This window comes from Halichoerus grypus, chromosome 9, assembly GCF_964656455.1.
Source record: "Halichoerus grypus chromosome 9, mHalGry1.hap1.1, whole genome shotgun sequence".
NCBI lineage: Eukaryota > Metazoa > Chordata > Mammalia > Carnivora > Phocidae > Halichoerus > Halichoerus grypus.
Window position 1 is genome coordinate 17,420,202 of NC_135720.1, and position 18,088 is coordinate 17,438,289.

The 18,088-nt window shown below is 41.6% G+C and overlaps 1 long non-coding RNA gene across 2 annotated transcripts in view; it reads left to right on the forward strand.

The window, feature by feature from the left end:
• Window positions 1–18,088, forward strand: part of LOC118524742 (uncharacterized) — a 37,755-nt gene that overhangs the window by 3,451 nt on the left and 16,216 nt on the right. Inside the window, exon 3 of one of the 2 annotated variants that reach the window (XR_013441059.1) lies at window positions 7,345–7,408. The exons of the other annotated variant lie outside the window; for it this stretch is intronic. This is a non-coding gene — a long non-coding RNA (uncharacterized LOC118524742). Of the gene's footprint in view, window positions 1–7,344; window positions 7,409–18,088 lie in introns of those variants that run through there. 2 annotated transcript variants of the gene reach the window in all.

Sequence of the window (18,088 nt, forward strand, 5' to 3'; positions counted from 1 at the left end):
ACACTTGATGCAAAACCCAGAAGTCTTCCTTACTTTTTCTCCTCCCCTCACTCCTGTGTCTAACCCATCTGCAAATCCTAAAGGCTCTACCTTCAAAAACATAATGAGAATCTGACTTCCTGTGCTACCACGCTGGTCCACCAGCTCTCTCACCTGGAGCATTGCCATGGGCTCCAGTATTGGTTATGTTTAGGTTCAGCCGTGTATAAAATAAAAAAATCCCAAATAACAATGGCTTGAACAAAATAGGAGTGCATTTCTCTCTCATGTGAAACAAGTCCAGAAATAGGCAGTGCAGAGTTGGTGGGGCATCTCCATGCTCTCATCGGGGAGCTATCGGAGCTTTCTGTTCCACCATCCTCGTTCTAAAGGACACCTGATGATTCAAGATGGCCACTGGAGCTCCAGCCTTTTTGTTTATAGGAGGAAGCAAAAGCAGAAAAAAGACCTCCTCCCAACGGAGTAGGCTGTTTTTAAACACGGTTCCAAAAATGCTACCAATCATCTTCTTGCAGTTCTTTGGCCAGAACATAGTCACAGGACTATGGTCCAGCTCTAAGGGAGATCCAAGAAACAGATTTCAGCTGGGCACACCGCAGCCACCAAAAAATCAGGGTTCTAGTACTAAAATAGGAAAGGACAAGTAGCAATTAAATGGCCACCAGCAGTCCCTGCCATTCCTCCTTCCTGCTCCCAGCCTCTTGCTCTCTATTCGGCCTCCTCCCAGCAGCCAGAATGTCACTCCTCTGCTCTAAACTTGCCCATGGCTCCCACAACACTCAGAGGAAAAGCCCAAGTCATTCCAGTGCCCTCCATGGCCCTTTGCAATTTGGCCCCATTGTCTCTCTGACCTCATCTCCTATCACTTTTCCCTGTACATTTTGCCCCAACGTTGTTTGCCAAAGAAAACTTGCTTCTCTATCCAGGCTTTTGCATTTGTGATCCCCTCTGTCTAGAAAGTTCTTTCCCCAGATCTGTACACAGCTTGCCCTTTGCCTTCCTTCCAGTCTCTGTTCAGCGCTACCTTATCAAAGCAGACTTCCCTAACTGCCCCATGCATAATGCACACACATACCTACATTCCTTATTCCGTTCACCTCTTTTCGTTTTCTCCATAGAATTTACCGTAATCTGAAATGTTGGTATTTTTCATTTGGTGTATATCTCCCTTCCCTGGAAAACAAATATCATGATTTTGTCTCATTCATTAACTGCTCTTTCCCCAGCACCTAGGCTAGTGCTGACAGTTGGTGGTCACTCAATAAATATTTGTTGAAAGAAAGGTTAGTTTATTATTATTATTATTATTATTATTATTATTATTATTATGTTATGTTAATCACCATACATTGCATCATTAGTTTTTGATGTAGTGTTCCCTGATTCATTGTTTTTGTATAACACCCAGTGCTCCATGCAGTACGTGCCCTCTTTAACACCCATCACCGGGCTAACCCATCCCCCCACGCTCCTCCCCTCTAGAACCCTCAGTTTGTTTCTCAGAGTCCATAGTCTCTCATGGTTCGTCTCCCCCTCCGATTTCCCCCCTTCATTCTTCCCCTCCTGCTATCTTCTTCTTCTTCTTTTTTTTTTTTAACATATAATGTATTATTTGTTTCAGAGGTACAGGTCTGTGATTCAACAGTCGTACACAATTCACAGCACTCACCATAGCACATACCCTCCCCAATGTCTATCATCCAGCCACCCCATCCCTCCCACCCCCCACCACCCCAGCAACCCTCAGTTTGTTTCCTGAGATTAAGAATTCCTCATATCAGTGAGGTCATATGATACATGTCTTTCTCTGATTGACTTATTTCGCTCAGCATAATACCCTCCAGTTCCATCCACGTCATTGCAAATGGCAAGATTTCATTCCTTTTGATGGCTGCATAATATTCCATTGTATATATATACCACCTCTTCTTTATCCATTCATCTGTCAATGGACATCTTGGCTCTTTCCACAGTTTGGCTATTGTGGACATTGCTGCTATAAACATCGGGGTGCACGTACCCCTTCGGATCCCTACATTTGTATCTTTGGGGTAAATACCCAGTAGTGCAATTGCTGGGTCATATGATAGCTCTATTTTCAACTTTTTGAGAAACCTCCATACTGTTTTCCAGAGTGGCTGCACCAGCTTGCATTCCCACCAACAGTGTAGGAGGTTCCCCTTTCTCCGCATCCCCACCAACATCTGTCATTTCCTGACTTGTTAATTAGCCATTCTGACTGGTGTGAGGTGGTATCTCATTGAGGTTTTGATTTGGATTTCCCTGATGCCGAGTGATGTTGAGCACTTTTTCATGTGTCTGTTGGCCATTTGGATGTCTTCTTTGGAAAAATGTCTGTTCACGTCTTCTGCCCATTTCTTGATTGGATCATTTGTTCTTTGGGTGTTGAGTCTGATAAGTTCTTTATAGATTTTGGATACTAGCCCTTTATTTGATATGTCATTTGCAAATATCTTCTCCCATTCTGTCAGTTGTCTTTTGGTTTTGTTGACTGTTTCTTTTGCTGTGCAAAAGCTTTTCATCTTGATGAAGTTCATTTTTGCCCTTGCTTCCCTGCCTTTGGCGATGTTTCTAGGAAGAAGTTGCTGCGGCTGAGGTCGAAGAGGTTGCTGCCTGTGTTCTCCTTTAGGATTTTGATGGACTCCTGCCTCACATTTAGGTCTTTCAACCATTTTGAGTCTATTTTTGTGTGTGGTGTAAGGAAATGGTCCAGTTTCATTCTTCCGCATGTGGCTGTCCAATTTTCCCAACACCATTTGTTGAAGAGACTGTCTTTTTGCCATTGGACATTCTTTCCTGCTTTGTCGAAGATTAGTTGACCGTAGAGTTGAGGGTCCATTTCTGGGCTCTCTATTCTGTTCCATTGATCTATGTGTCTGTTTTTGTGCCAGTACCATACTGTCTTGATGATTACAGCTTTGTAATAGAGCTTGAAGTCCACAATTGTGATGCCACCAGCTTTGCTTTTCTTTTTCAACATTCCTCTGGCTATTTGGGGTCTTTTCTGGTTCCATACAAATTTTAGGATTATTTGCTCCATTTCTTTGAAAAAAGTGGATGGTATTTTGAGAGGGATTGCATTAAATGTATAGATTGCTCTAGGTAGCATTGACATCTTCACAATATTTGTTCTTCCAATCCATGAGCATGGAACTTTTTCCATTTCTTTTTGTCTTCCTCAATTTCTTTCATGAGTATTTTATAGTTTTCTGAGTACAGATCCTTTGCCTCTTTGGTTAGATTTATTCCTAGGTACCTTATGGTTTTGGGTGCAATTGTAAATGGGATCAACTCCTTAATTTCTCTTTCTTCTGTCTTGTTGTTGGTGTATAGGAATGCCACTGATTTCTGTGCATTGATTTTATATCCTGCCACTTTACTGAATTCCTGTATGAGTTCTAGCAGTTTTGGGGTGGAGTCTTTTGGGTTTTCCACATAAAGTATCATATCATCTGCAAAGAGTGAGAGTTTGACTTCTTCTTTGCCAATTCGGATGCCTTTTATTTCTTTTTGTTGTCTGATTGTTGTGGCTAGGACTTCTAATACTATGTTGAATAGCAGGGGTGATAGTGGACATCCCTGCCATGTTCCTGACCTTAGGGGGAAAGTTCTCAGTTTTTCCGCATTGAGAATGATATTCGCTGTGGGTTTTTCATAGATGGCTTTTATGATATTGATGTATGTACCCTCTATCCCTATACTCTGAAGAGTTTTGATCAAGAAAGGATGCTGTACTTTGTCAAATGCTTTTTCTGCATCTATTGAGAGGATCATATGGTTCTTGTTCTTTCTTTTATTGATGTATTGTATCACATTGATTGGTTTGCGGATGTTGAACCAAGCTTGCAGCCCAGGGATAAATCCCACTTGGTCATGGTGAATAATCCTTTTAATGTACTGTTGGATCCTATTGGCTAGTATTTTGGTGAGAATTTTTGCATCCATGTTCGTCAAGGATATTGGTCTATAATTCTCCTTTTTGATGGGGTCTTTGTCTGGTTTGGGGATCAAGGTAATGATGGCCTCATAAAACGATTTTGGAAGTTTTCCTTCCATTTCTATTTTTTGGAACAGTTTCAGTAGAATAGGTATTAATCCTTCTTTAAATGTTTGGTAGAATTCCCCTAGGAAGCCATCTGGCCCTGGGCTTTTGTTTTTTGGGAGATTTTTGATTACTGCTTCAATTTCCTTAGTGGTTATAGGTCTGTTCAGGTTTTCTATTTTTTCCTGGTTCAGTTTTGGTAGTTGATACATCTCTAGGAATGCATCCATTTCTTCCAGATTATCTAATTTGCCGGCATATAATTGCTCATAATATGTTCTTATAATTGTTTGTATTTCTTTGGTGTTGGTTGTGATCTCTCCTCTTTCATTCATGATTTTGTTGATTTGGGTCCTTTCTCTTTTCTTTTTGATAAGTCTGGCCAGGGGTTTATCAATCTTGTTAATTCTTTCAAAGAACCAGCTCCTAGTTTCATTGATCTGTTCTACTGTTCTTTTGGTTCTATTTCATTGATTTCTGCTCTGATCTTTATTATTTCTCTTCTCCTGCTAGGTTTAGGCTTTATTTGCTGTTCTTTCTCCAGCTCCTTTAGGTGTAGGTTGTGTATTTGAGACCTATCTTCTTTCTTGAGAAAGGCTTGTATTGCTATATACTTTCCTCTTAGGACTGCCTTTGCTGCATCCCAAAGATTTTGGACAGTTGTGTTTTCATTTTCATTTGTTTCCATGAATTTTTTTTGATTCTTCTTTAATTTCCTGGTTGACCCATTCATTCTTTAGTAGGATGCTCTTTAGCCTCCATGTATTTGAGTTCTTTCTGACTTTCCTCTTGTGATTGAGTTCTAGTTTCAAAGCACTGTGGTCTGAAAATATGCAGGGAATGATTCCAGTCTTTTGGTACTGGTTGAGACCTGATTTGTGACCTAGGATGTGATCTATTCTGGAGAATGTTCCATGGGCACTAGAGAAGAATGTGTATTCTGTTGCTTTGGGATGGAATGTTCTGAATATATCTGTGAAGTCCATTTGGTCCAGTGTGTCATTTTAAAGTCTTTATTTCCTTGTTGATCTTTTGCTTAGATGATCTGTCCATTTCAGTGAAGGGGGTGTTAAAGTCCCCCATTATTATCGCATTGTTGTCTATGTGTTTCTTTGCTTTTGTTATTAATTGGCTTATATAATTGGCTGCTCCCATGTTAGGGGCATAGATATTTACAATTGTTAGATCTTCTTGTTGGATAGACCCTTTAAGTAGGATATAGTGTCCTTCCTCATCTCTTATTACAGTCTTTGGTTTAAAATCTAATTTGTCTGACATAAAGATTGCCACCCCAGCTTTCTTTTGGTGACCATTAGCATGGTAAATGGTTTTCCACCCCCTCCCTTTCAATCTGGGCGTGTCTTTGGGTCTAAAATGAGTCTCTTGCAGACAGCATATCGATGGGTCTTGTTTTTTTATCCAATCTGATGGCCTGTGTCTTTTGATTGGGGCATTTAGCCCATTTACATTCAGAGTAACTATTGAAAGATAGGAATTTAGTGCCATTGTATTGCCTGTAAGGTGACTGTTACTGTATATTGTCTCTGTTCCTTTCTGGTCTATGTTACTTTTAGGCTCTCTCTTTGCTTAGGGGACCCCTTTCAATATTTCTTGTAGGGCTGGTTTCATGTCTGCAAATTCCTTTAGTTTTTGTTTGTCCTGGAAGCTTTTTATCTCTCCTTCTATTTCCAATGACAGCCTAGCTGGATATAGTATTCTTGGCTGCATATTTTTCTCATTTAGTGTTCTGAATATATCATGACACTCCTTTCTAGCCTTCCAGGTCTCTGTGGATAGGTCTGTTGCCAATCTAATGTTTCCACCATTGTAGGTTACAGATCTCTTGTCCCGAGCTGCTTTCAGGATTTTCTCTTTTGTCTCTGAGACTTGTAAGTTTTACTATTAGATGTTGGGGTGTTGACCTATTTTTATTGATTTTGAGAGGGGTTCTCTGTGCCTCCTGGATTTTGATGCCTGTTTCCTTCCCCAAATTATGGAAGTTTTCTGCTATAATTTGCTCCAGTATACCTTCTGACCCTCTCTCTCTTTCTTCTTCTTCTGGGAATCCCAATTATTCTAATGTTTTTTCTTCTTATGGTATCACTTATCTCTCGAATTCTGCCCTCGTGATCCAGTACTTGTTTAGCTCTCTTTTTCTCAGCTTCTTTATTTTCCATCATTTGGTCTTCTATATTACTAATTCTCTCTTCTGCCTCATTTATCCTAGCAGTTAGAGCCTCCATTTTTGATTGCACCTCATTAATAGCCTTTTTGATTTTGACTTGGTTAGATTTTAGTTCTTTTATTTCTCCAGAAAGGGTTTCTCTAATATCTTCCATGCTTTTTTCAAGCCCAGCTAGTATTTTTAAAATCATCATTCTGAACTCTAGTTCCAACATCTTACTAATGTCCATATTGATTAGGTCCCTGGCAGTCGGTACTGCCTCTTGTTCTTTTTTTTGAGCTGATTTTTTCCGTCTTGTCATTTTGTCCAGAGGAGAATAGATGAATGAGAGAACAAAATGCTAACAGGGTAACAACATCCCCAGGAAATATACACTAAACAAATCAGAAGAGACCTAAAACTGGGGGAAAAGAAAGGGAAAGAAAGAAAAAAGAAAAAAGAAAAAAAAGAAAGAAAAAAAAAGATAAAAACAAACAAAAACAAAACAAAACAAAAAAACAGGATATGATCAAATATGATCAGGCTGGTGCATAGATCAGTGCCACACACTAGATTTTCAGTGTATTTTGGTCTGTTAGAAGAAAGTGCCTCCCAAAATGTTAAAGAAAGAAAAACTTATATATGTACAAAAATAAGGGTTAATACGATGAAGGGATGGAATATGACTGTAAAGATGAAAATTACAAAAGATTTTATAAAAGGAATTGATAAGATAAGTTGGTTGAAAAAAGAAAGAAGAGGATTTAAAAAAAAAAAAGGAGAGAATGTGATCAGGCAGGAGACTAGAACAAAGCCATACACTAGAGATTTAGGGTATATTTTGGTCTGTTAGAAGAAACTGTATCCCAAAATTTTAAAGAGAGAACAACTTATATATATATACCAAAAATAAGGTTAACTATTATGAATGGATAGAATATGACTTTAAAAATGAAAAATAAAAAAGATTTTTTAAAAAAGGGATTGATAAGATGTTGGTTGAAAAAGGGAAAAAGAACAATTCAAAAAAAAAAAAAGAAAGTTAAAAAAAATTAACTTTGGAAGACTAAAGAATCATGGGGAAAAGGCATGGATTCTATGTGCATTATTCCCCTAGCGCTGGAGTTCTGCTGTTCTCATTGGTGGATAAACTTGGTCTTGGCTGGCTGTTCTTGCTGATCTTCGGGGGGCGGGGCCTGTTGCCGTGGTTCCCAAATGTCTTTGCCGGAGGCGGAATTGCTCCGCCCTTGCCAGGGTCCGGGCTAAGTAATCAGCTCGGGTTTGCTCTCCGGAGCTTTTGTTCCCTGCAAGCTTTCCGTACAGCTTTGGAGGACGAGAGTGAAAATGGCGGCCTCCCAATCTCCGCCCCAGAGGAGCCGAGAACTTGGGGCCCCGCTCCTCAGTGCGCCCTCAGAGAAAAGCCGTCAGTCACTCCCGTCTCCCCGGTCTCCGGCTGCACTCCGTGCTCACCTGGCCTGTGACCGCGCGTTTCTGTCTCTGGCACCCGACCCCGTGTGGAGTCTCCAAACCCAGCACATCCCTGCGGTGCGCACCCGCGCCTCTCCTCCTGGGGGAAGAAGGTGAGTCTCCCCGGATCTGCCGCTTGTTGGGTCCCTGCTGGAGGAGCAGTGGCCCGACTGTGCCGCGGATCACGGTTTATGGCAGCCCCGAGCTGAGAGCCCGCGCCTGGGCTCCGTCTCTGCAGCCGGCTTCCCCGCTCCGATACCTGGGAGCTCTGCCGCACTCAGGCACCCCCGGGCTTTCTGTGACCCCGAGGGTCCTGAGACCACACTGTCCCAGCAAGGGTTCCAGCCCCCGCTTAGCCACCAGAGTGACGTCCCTCAGCGGACCCGACTTCTAAAAGTTCCGATTTTGTGCTCCACGGCTCTATATCACTTGCCAGAAGCAGCCGACGGAGGCCCCTCCCCCGCCGTCTATCCTTCCGAATATCGCCTCGGATTCACTTCTCCGCACGTCCTACCTTCCAGAAAGTGGTCGCTTCTCTGTTCAGAGAGTTGTTGCTATTCTTTTCTTCGATCTCCTGTTGAGTTTGTAGGTGTTCAGAATGGTTTGATCCCTATCCAGCTGAATTCCTGAGACCAGACGAAATCCAGGTCTCCTACTCCTCCGCCATCTTGCTCGCCCCCCCCAGAAAGGTTAGTTTTTAATATGAAGGAATTGAATGAAGTTCAGTGAGTCAACTCTCATTATTCCATGGCTGGCCAGTTGGGAATGAGAGGTAGGGGGAATGAAGAGCCAGTCTGTACCCTGCTAGAACATTCAGATAATCATCAAAGGAATTGTTTGATGTGTGAAATATATTTATTAAAAGGAAAAAAGGATGGAAGGAAGAAAGGAAAGAGAGAAAGAAGGAAGGAAGGAATCCTCATCACCTCCATGACTGCTAGTCTAATTAGGAATTCAGCCATTCCCTGTGATTATGAACACCTCATGGAATCATAAAAGGAATATGAACCCATGAGTTTCGCCTGATGTTACCATTCACCTTGGCAGAAGTACCACTTATCTTCAGAACTGTTGCTCATTTCAGGGATTGAGGAATTCACTCTCTTAGAAAGCCAAACTCTCTGAGCTTTGGCTCTAGAAGACCACTGGGCTATGTTTGTAGCCTCTTCTTTCACTGCCCTGCTAAAATTAGGATTGTTTCCAGGAAAGTTTTTGAGCTGGAATGCCCATATTGCAATGATGGTGAATCACAAGCCAGCCTGATCTGTTTCTTTCCCTTGGAATTGTGCAGTCAAATGAGTGAACAAGGTTTTAATAAGATTAAAATTTCACGGGTTTCCAGGCTCATGGATCCTTCGTCATTGTGTCTATGGGACTTGATCTTGGGTTCTCTGTACACTCTCCAGTGTGCAGCACATCTCTGCACATAGCTACACACGTATCAAGAACAAGGGGGCTCTCCAGCTACAAACCCACATTACTCTTCTCCTTCTCTTGTGGAGATAAAGCATAAACACAGAAGCAAGCAAAGAAAGAAAGAAAACATTAAACAAAAGGGACTTTTAAATATCAGATGTTTTGTAATTAATAATAATAGCCAAACTGTTAGTATTACTATGTTTCTAGCATGTTCTAATCACTTTACATGAATTAAGTCATTTAATCTTCACAACAACTTCATGCTGTAGGCACTATTATCTTCCCCATTTACAAATGAAGATACAAACCGTAAGAATAATGAATATTACCTATGGGAGACCTGGTCTAGGAAGGCTTCCTGGAAGAGAGGGCACATGAACTGGATTGCAGGGTAGGATTTATAGCTTAGCAGTAGCCCAGAGGGCATTCCAAATAACAAGAACTGACTGAGAAAGATTACAAAAATGTGTCTGGGGGACAATGGTGAGCCTACTCGGAGAAGAAGGGTGGAGATCTGTGGGGTCATCATTGCTAAGAATGGGGGACCTCAATCACGGGAAACCAACTGTCATTTGTCCAAAGGTTCCTTAGAGATTCTCCCCTTTGTGCCGGTGTTCATGGCCTCTTAGCTTTTAGGCAAGCGTTCAGCACAAACTCTTGATTCTATTTCAATTAAACAGATGCTGCAGAGAAAATAATGTTAATATAGGGAATGCACAAAAGACAGGCATGACTTAGCTTTTTGCGGAAAGAAACCACTTATCCAAAAAGGTACTATAGCTTTAGACACTGTTGCATAGTCCTAACACAACAAGGTGCAAGTCTAATTCTTCCAACTCTGAGAAAAGGGAGAGCCCCTAACAGGCATTTTTCTTTCCATAGTGAATTTTCTTTAGAAGTCTATTTAGTCGGGGTGCCTGGATGGCTCAGTCGGTTAAGTGTCCGACTCTTGGTTTCGACTCAGGTTGTGATCCCAGGGTCCAAGATGGAGCCCCACATCGGGCTCCATGGGGAGTCTGCTTCCCCTCTCCCTCCCCCTCTGCCCCTGCTCCTGCTCATGCGCACACACTCTCTCTCTAAAATAAATAAATAAATCTTTTTTTAAAAAAGTCTTTGTTTAGTCTACATAAAAAGCCTAAAAAATGAAGTTTGTTTACAGTTAAAGAAAAACATTTTTAATAAGTCCAAGCATTGAATGTCTTACCTTAATAGATAAGGGCTTTATCACTTTAACAGTGCAGATTGCTGTTTGGACCATATTTTTAGATCTCTTGGCAGTAGAAATTATTACGTTAACCTTAGAGTGGATTGTCTGGCGGATTTATTTTTCACCGTGTTCATAAGAGGTTCTATACTGCATCCAAGTTTTTGTTTATGTTTCTCTTATAAAAAATTCTTGACTGACTTTTAATCTATGTTAATGTAGTTTAAAATTAATATATTCCTTTTAATCATGCAATAAATAAACATGTAGCACTATTATGTGCCTACCACCCTGCTAATTACCACAAAGCAAAACAGAAAAGTGTAACACCAGATGTTCAGCCTTCAAAGAATTCGCAATCTTTTCAGGAAGACAAGATTGTCAAAAGTGAAGAAATTTGACAATAATATAAGGCATTATTAAATGCTAAATTGCTTGTTACATACTATAAGGAGTAAAGTCATTAAAATCTTTAGTGAAGTTGAATATTCAATTCACTTCCAAAAGGAATAATTTTTCTTTGATTTTTAAAGTTCTCTTACCAATCTTTCTCCTTTGAGTGTGAAAGTGATTTTTTTAAAAGTAGGTTCCACACCCAGCGTGGAGCCCAATGCAGGCCTTGAACTCACAACCCTGAGATCAAGACCTGAGCTGAGATCAAGAGTCGGAGGCTTAACCAACTGAGCCACCCTGGTGCCCCGAAAGTGATGTTTAGATTTCAGAGTTGCTTCTAGGCAAATATAATGAATAAGATAGATGATTGAATTGGCCACTATTTTGGTCCCAGAGTTGTGGGACTCTGAAGTCATGGTTATGAGTTCCTTGTGTAGCTTTTACATCGACTGTATCTGATGCACATTATTGGTGGGGAGGAAGCCAGATGTCAGGCCAGGGAGATGGAGGAGTTTGTAGGAGGCAAGAAAAACCTGGCAAAGTGGGAACTCACATGGGGCCTCTAGAGACATTATGTCCAATAACTAGCTGAATAATTCTTTTGCAGATGAACTTCGTGTAGAACTTTATGTAATGCAGTGTTATTGGTCTATTATGAAATATGCCTTGTGCTTTTCATGCAGCTGAGCACAAACATAAATTCCAATCTATTCATTGATCACAAGATTATTTTTTTGCTTTTAATTAGTGATTTGATGGACTCATCTGCCTTGCTTAAAAAACATGACACTAAAGTAATAGGGTAGGTTTTTTTTTAAATTGTTAATCCAAATGATTGTTGTCACCCTCAAATTATGGATACTTGTTTAAATCCCAATGTCATCACTTAAAATATAAAAATATGACACTTTCTTTATTTCCTGTTAACTGATCACATCTTATTCCAGAGGCCTATTCCCTAGAGCAGTAGAGGTTAGGGGTAGCAGGAATCTATCTAGCTCAGCCTCTTCTGGTTGGAAACAATCTCTTTCCCATTGCATTCGCTACGCTTGGTCACTTTGGGGTCAGCATTCAGTCAAATTCAAGGTGCAAATTCCCTGCAAAGGCCCCCCTCTTCCCAGCAAAGATGGTTCTGTGTAGGAAACATTTAGCGCTTCACCAAGGGATGTGTAGCTGTTGTGACTCATAGTCATGGATGCCCTGGTGACACCAGCCACTGCAGTCCACGGCTGGTGACCTCTCCATTTGCTCTCTGCTTCTCACTGTTGTGGCTCCTAGTGTAGGGCCATCCGCTTAACCACCTCTGCTGCAAAGTCTCCTCACCCTGCATGAAGTGACCACCAGCTTTGAAGAGCCGGTCACCTTCTGTTGGCCCCCCACAACCTTGAGGGACCATAGGAAATTTTCTAGATCTCAGTGTGTCCATCCCAGGCCTTCTCTGCTTAGAATCCTTCCTCAGCCCCTTCTAACCTCTGGCTCGTTGGCACTGTGTTAATCCAGTGACTTTCCACAAGGCTTAATATCTCTCGAATCTGTTCCAAGGAAGTGTGAACAAACCCTATCATTCTGAGAATGCTGCTGTCTTAGTCAGTGCAGGCTGTCATACCAAAATACCACAGACTGGGGGACTTAAACAACAAACATTTATTTCTCACAGTTCTGAAGGCTGGGAAGTCCAAGATCAAGGCACTGGCAGATCCGGTGTCTGATGATAGCCTGCTTCCTGGTTTGTATCCTTAATGGCTGGGGAGCAGGGGGGTTGGAAGGAGGAAGGGAGGGAGAGAGAGAAGGAGACACAGAGAGAGGAGGGAGAGAGCGAGAGATATTGATCTAGTCTCCTCCTCTTCAGTCTAGAGAAGCCTCAAATTATCTGGGTGTTTCCGAACTTCCCTGAGCAGTGGTAGTTTGGAACTGGAGTGGGACAGCCAAGACCAATGTTTCTCATAACCCGCCTTTTTTCTCTCTCTCTCTCTGTCTTCCAGCTCAGCCCCCATGAACCTGAAATGCTTTCTATGTCAATGTTAACAAAAGAACTATAGACAAAGAAAGTAGAAGGCCAGGAAAATAATTCAGGGAAATCATTCAAACTATAACATCTTCATTATGCACCTTTGGGCCTTTTATTTCTGAATTTCCCTTTGTGTTGTCAGTTTCTTGAAGGGCACGTACCTTCATCCTTTGAAGACTGATTTGATTTTTAGAGACAGCCAGAAGTATTCCAAAGCAAATGTGTTGAAGAAAATGGATGAGGATATTTGGTCAGTAGACTAAGGCATTGATAGAAGGGAGGAAAAGGAACCACAAGGAAAAAGGAGAGAAAGAAGGCAGCTGCGGAGTTGCCCTGGCATATGGGGCAGAAATGCACTGAAAACAGTCAGGAGCTGATAACACCTGCCCTTTCCTGACCAGTGCCTTGAAATCTTATCTCAAGCAGACTCCCTGTTGAGCAGGAGCCCAATGTGGAGCTCAGTTCCACGACCCTGAGATCATGACCTGAGCTGAAACCCAGAGTCAGACACTCAACCAATTGAGCCACCCAGGAGCCCCAAGGACAAATGTATTTAAAATCAAAAGTTGCACTGCACAGTTGTTCCTAAGGACTGGCCACTGTGATGTCACTGGAACCTAAAGGCTCTGTTGGAAATTGTGTCACTATTTTCTCTGTTTTTTACAAATTGTAATAGACCATTCGTATCGATGGAGTGAGAAGAGAAAAAATTTAAGTCACACACTCACCAGTTGCTTTCATGTGATTTTTCAGTCACCTTTTACTCAGCCATGTAGCTACAGAGTTGAATCTCTGACCAAAATTAATTACTCATTTCCAAAATCCCTGTCACTTCACAATGTTAAGCTGCCACTTTCCTCATTTTAGAGGTCATTGTCTGGTGTTAATGTATAAGAGCTGAAATCGATGTAGAAGCGATATCCTTTTTCCTCCCTTCTTAACAATGTCATTAGTCCTTATTCAATGGGCATGTCACATACCTTCCTGTCTTCTTAGAGAAAAATATTGCTTAAGCTTTGCAAAGTACTTTAAAATAATTTTTTGAAGAAGAGCCAAAAACTGAACTATGAAGATAGAGAGTCGGCTCTCCAGTAAAAAGTCTTAGCAGAATAAAGATTCCCAAGGTCATCTTAATAGGATATGTAAGAAAATATTAGGGTTTGAAGTATAATCTTCCAGCTCTGCAAATTACTAGCTTTCTGACATAAGGTCAATTACTGACCCTCTTTCTACCTCAGTTTTCACTTCTGTAAAGAATGGATAATAAGATCTATACTCCTCGGCTCACAGAGCTCTTAACTGGTTCAGGATGAGACTTACCTGGTGGAAGAAACACATCACCAGCTAGCTGCTTTTCTCTTTATGCTGTGAAGTGATGCAAGAAATTATCCTACCCAGGAAAAATGTATTGCCAAATGTAGGGTAGTGCAAATTCTTCAACAGCAGACAATTTGGAGAGTGGAAGAAGCATAGGTCTTGGTCTAGAACTTACCTGGGGATGAATGTGATCTTGGGCAAGTGATCTGAGTGTGCTCTGAGCCTCATTGCCATTACCCATAAGATGCAGTAAAACACCTAGCATTCAGTGATGAAATTAAATACACTTTTACCTGGTGCCAGGTACATGGAAGTTGGAATGCAAAAAAATTATTTTTAGAGATGAGGAAAGTAGAATCTAATTAAATTACATAATCGGCACAGATTTATATTATTTGCAAGTAGCAACGCTAGAACATAAACACAGATCTTATGAACTTATCTCTAATACTCTTTCTACAATGAAGTAAATTTTATTTGGGCCTAACCCCTCTGGGGATCTGACAAATCTATGAACCCACTTCCCCTAAAAATGCCATAATTTTTGCAGATAATTTCAGCTCACACATGGACCTTCTAAGGGATCATGGACCCAGATTAAGAACCCCTGTACTACAAACTGTGGTTTCGCCTAAATACTTCTGGTGAATTTGCCAAATAAGAATATCATCTTTCGTCCTTATGTCAGAAGACTACGGTAGATTTCATGGTGCTAAAGATGTATGGAATGTCCTTAAGTGACACTGGAAATATAAAATCTTTCTTCAGACTGTCATGGTCTTTAAAACACTCCAAAGATGTTGAGAACGTGCCAAAATCTGAGCCATATCCAGGCATGCATTCAACAAATCCTTACTGAGGGCCCAATGGATGCCTGGCCCTGGGGGTACAGTGCATCCAAGGCAAACCCTGCTCTCAGGAAATTTATATTCCCTGTGAGGAGTTGGACAATCCAGAGATAGATTATGCCACACAGTAGTAAGTGCCACCAAGAAAATAAAACAAGGTGATGTGACAGAGAGTTATGGGTTGGGACAGAGAGTGGACAAGGAAGGCTTCTCTAAGAAGTTAGCATTTGAGATGTGACCAAAAGAATGAGAAGAAGCTGCCCGGGGACGAGCTGGAAAACAAGCGTTCCGTGCATAGCTAACAGCCCATACAAAGACCCTAAAATGGAAAGGAGCTTGTTGTGTACCACTATCACTATGGTGGGAACGGGCTCACCAAGAGGGCAAGTGGCATGAGGTGAGACTAGAGGAGTAGGTAGATTGCGTCAGTCCCTACAAGGTCTTGTAGACCAGGATAAAGAGTTTGGCTTTTATTCTACGTGCAATGGGAAACACTGGAGAGATTAGGGGAGTGACATAATCTGATTCATGTTTTTATTTTTTTAAGATTTTTTATTTATTTGAGAGAGAGAGAGCTGGGGGAGGGACAGAAGGAGAGAGAGAGTCTCAAGCAGACTCCACGCTCAGCACAGAGTCTGATGTAGGGCTCCATCTCACAACCTGGAGATCCCGACCTGAGCTGAAATCAAGAGTTGGACGCTTAACTGACTGTCCCACCCAAGTGCCCCTGATTCATGTTTTTAAATGATCATTTGGGCTGCTATGTGGAAGTGGGTTGTCAGGGGGCAGGAGTAGAAAAAGAGAGATGAGGAATCCAGGAGAGGGATGATGCTGGCTTTGTTCAGGGCGGTAGTGATGAGAAGAGAAAAAGGGTAACACATCTGGGATCTGTTTTTTGGAGGCTGAGTGTCTAGTACTGGCCAATGGGGAGGTAAAGGAAAGAGTAAAGCTAAGGATGATACCTAAGCTTCTGCCAGAGCAATTAGATTGATGGTGAAACTATTTCCCATGGTGCAGGAATCTGGAACAGAAGTCTTGGGGGGAGAGTGGGGGGCAAGCAATGAGCAGTAATGATCAGCTACGTTAAGTAGGCAGTTAGATATATGAGTTCAGAGCTCCAGGAAAAGGTCCTGGCTAAAGACATAAATTCAAAGTTGTTGCTATCTAAATGGCATATAAAATAATATGATAGCATAAAATTAGCTCTAGAACCATGTAGACAGAAAGAATAGAAGATGACACAGACATAGCCTTGGAGAAGTCCAACATTTAGAAGTCCAACAGAAGAGGCGCCTGGGTGGCTCAGTTGGTTAAGCCTCCAACTCTCGATCTCAGCTCAGGTCTTGATCTTAGCGTTTTGAGTTCAAGCCCTGCATTAGACCCCACAGTGGGCATGCAGCCTACTTAAAAAAAAAAAAAACTACAGAAGAACTAGAGCCAGCAAAGAGACTGAGAAAAGTAGATAGGTAGGCAGAAATCCAGGAGAGAGTCATGTCACAGAAGTCAAGGGAACAAAAGTATTTCAAGAAGGACAGAATGATCAGCTGTGGCAAATGTTCCTAGAATGTTGGACATCTCGGCTACCCTGCAACCAGTTTCTCCATTGTTCTTTTAATAATAGGAACCACTGAGTTCTAACTGGGCACATGGCCACCCATACAGAGACTGCATTCACCAGTTTCCTTTGCGGCTATGTGTGGCCTTGTGTCTAAGTTCCAGTTGTGAGAACAAGCATTTATGCAATCTGCTAGATTTGGCCTTAGAATATAGAGTGTGCATTCCTCCATTCTCTTTTCCTGATTCCCATAACTGGAATGTGGACATGGAAGTGACCCAGCTTTAATCATGCACGTGAGGACAGTATTCTAAGGAATATCAGAGAAAGTGATGAAAGGAATCTTGATCCCTGAATGCTCTTGTGAAGCAGAGCTGCCCATCTGCTGTGGATTGCCCACCTCCCTCTGGATTCTGTTGTGAAAGAAAGAAATTAACCTCTCTCTGGAATCACTGTCTTTTGGGGTTTCTTGTTTTAGCAGCGTAGGCTGTACCATAACCTATATACATATCAAGAAAGTAGCAGAGAGGCAACGTGTAACTGATGGGTGACTTTGACAATTTCAGAGGTATCAGTGGGACAAAAACCTGATAGGAGTATATCGAAGAGATAATTCATTCTCTCATTCACTCAAAATACTTACTGAGTTTTTAGTATGTGTTATGGACTCTGCAAGGCCCTGGGATATAGGAGAGACTGAGAGAGATAATGCCCTTGCCTTCACGGAATTTGCATTCTCGTGGAGAGAAACAGTAAACACACAAACAGATAACAAATAAACAGATAAATATGAAGACCAGGTAGTAATGTGTGCTAAGAAAAAGACAAAGCAGAGAGAGTGGCTAGGAAGTGCTACTTTAGATGGTGTTCAGGGAAGGACTTTTAGAGGAGATTACTTTTTTTTTTTTTTAATTTTTTATTGTTATGTTAATCCCCATACATTACATCATTAGTTTTAGATATAGTGTTCCATGATTCATTGTTTGTGCATAACACCCAGTGCTCCATGCAGAACGTGCCCTCCTCAATACCCATCACCAGGCTAACCCATACTCCCATCCCCCTCCCCTCTAGAACCCTCAGTTTGTTTTTCAGAGTCCATCGTCTCTCATGGTTCTTCTCCCCCTCCGATTTCCCCCCCTTCATTCTTCCCCTCCTGCTACATTCTTCTTCTTCTTTTTTTCTTTCTTAACATATATTGCATTATTTGTTTCAGAGGTACAGATCTGAGATTCAACAGTCTTGCACAATTCACAGTGCTTACCAGAGCACATACCCTCCCCAGTGTCCATCACCCAGTCACCCCATCCCTCCCACCCCACCCCCCACTCCAGCAACCCTCAGTTTGTTTCCTGAGATTAAGAATTCCTCATATCAGTGAGGTCATATGATACATGTCTTTCTCTGTTTGACTTATTTCGCTCAGCATAATACCCTCCAGTTCCATCCACGTCATTGCAAATGGCAAGATCTCATTCCTTTTGATGGCTGCATAATATTCCATTGTATATATATACCACCTCTTCTTTATCCATTCATCTGTCGATGGACATCTTGGCTCTTTCCACAGTTTGGCTATTGTGGACATTGCTGCTATAAACATCGGGGTGCACGTACCCTTTCGGATCCCTACTTTTGTATCTTTGGGGT